This window comes from Pongo abelii, chromosome 15 (genome assembly GCF_028885655.2).
Source record: "Pongo abelii isolate AG06213 chromosome 15, NHGRI_mPonAbe1-v2.0_pri, whole genome shotgun sequence".
Classification (NCBI taxonomy): Eukaryota; Metazoa; Chordata; class Mammalia; order Primates; family Hominidae; genus Pongo; species Pongo abelii.
Window position 1 is genome coordinate 11,252,447 of NC_072000.2, and position 1,474 is coordinate 11,253,920.

At 64.7% G+C, this 1,474-nt stretch overlaps 1 pseudogene; it reads right to left on the reverse strand.

Annotated features, from left to right (window-relative positions):
* Window positions 1-373: 373 nt before the first annotated feature.
* Window positions 374-525, reverse strand: LOC129058218 (5.8S ribosomal RNA; annotated as a pseudogene).
* Window positions 526-1,474: the final 949 nt, after the last annotated feature.

The window sequence follows — 1,474 nt, forward strand, 5'->3', positions numbered from 1 at the left end:
ACCTGGGCCAATGAACCCCACACCACGAGCTGCATGAGGCACGATGGAGCCCCCGAGGTAGGAATCTGGACCGCGGTGGGGGCCACAGGAACTCGTCCCCAGCTGGCTCTCTTCCCTTTCTGTTTTCGGGGGTGGCAGCACCGCCGTCTCTCTCTTCCTCACAGCCGGGAGACCCCTTCCCCACGCCACCCAATGAGTGACCACACAGGGCCTGCAGGGGGAGGGGGAAGGGGCGGGTACAGTGGAAGAGGAGCGTGGATGTCGTCTGTCTGCACTTGGTGGTACGGAGGGCCCTGGAGGGCCCTGCCATGGAACCCCCAGCCATGCACCCCAAAGAGCCCGGAGGCACCCCTGGGGGCTATTGATTGGCAAGCGATGCTCAGACAGGCATAGCCCTAGGAGGAACCCAGGCCCCAAGTGCATTCGAAGTGTCCATGTTCAATTTGTCCTGCAATTCACATTAATTCTCACAGCTAGATGCATTCTTCCTCAACGCAGAAGCCGAGTGATCCACCGGTAAAAGTCATACAAGGTCAATTTGGTGAGGGTGCTCCCAACAATGGGAGGCCCTCCTGGCACAGCACGTCCCCCAGAGGGGTTACCTCAGGCCGGCCAGTCAGACAGCAATGGGAAGAGACTCCAGAGAGGGGTCGGAAGGTTTCACAACACAGGGAGGCGGTGCCGACCACGGGGCGGGGGGAGAATGCTGACACCAACCCACGGGCACCCGGGAGTTCCTGCCCCCATGGCGTGGGGCAAATGCCACACGCACGGCACATGCGCGACAGCACGATGGCCGCCGGGTAAAGCCCCCACCAGCATCAGTGGCGACACGCAAGTGCGGCGTGGCCGCGGCCGGCCAGGGAGATGGAGTCGGTGGGGGAGTTGAGGGAGGGGCGGGCCCCTCCTGAAAGGACTCACCTGCGGGCCCACAGCACCCGACTCACAGGTGGACGGGCTACCCCCTCAAGGGGTCCTTAAGCCTCCGAGCCAGAAAGCGCTAGGTACCAGGACAGCGGGGGCCGACGAGGAGGTGGGGACAGGCGTCTGACTCCCTATCCTTGAGACGCCCTAGTGAGAAGGCTGGGGAGAGCCAGTGGGCCAGGCCGGGCCCGGTGGTGCGGTGTTGAAGAGGCAACAATGGTGGCAGTGGCAGCGATGGGAACCTGGCTGGCCCTGATGGGAGCAGGCGGGATGGGGCCGAGCTGGCAGGACAGGGCAGGATGACCGCCCCGGTGGGGAGGGCACCGAGAACCCCACCGCGCCCTGATGCTGAGAACCACCCCCGCACTGGCCAACACACACGTGAGGGAAACAGCAGGGGATGGCTCCCCGCTGCTCACCAGGCTGGCGAGCCATCCAGCCCGCCCCACGACACACACACACGGTTTCTTCCCCACACACCTGTCTCTCTCTACCCCCTCTCTCCCTCCCGAGTTCGCCGGCTCTCAGGGCAGGCGGGGCCGTGCAACAA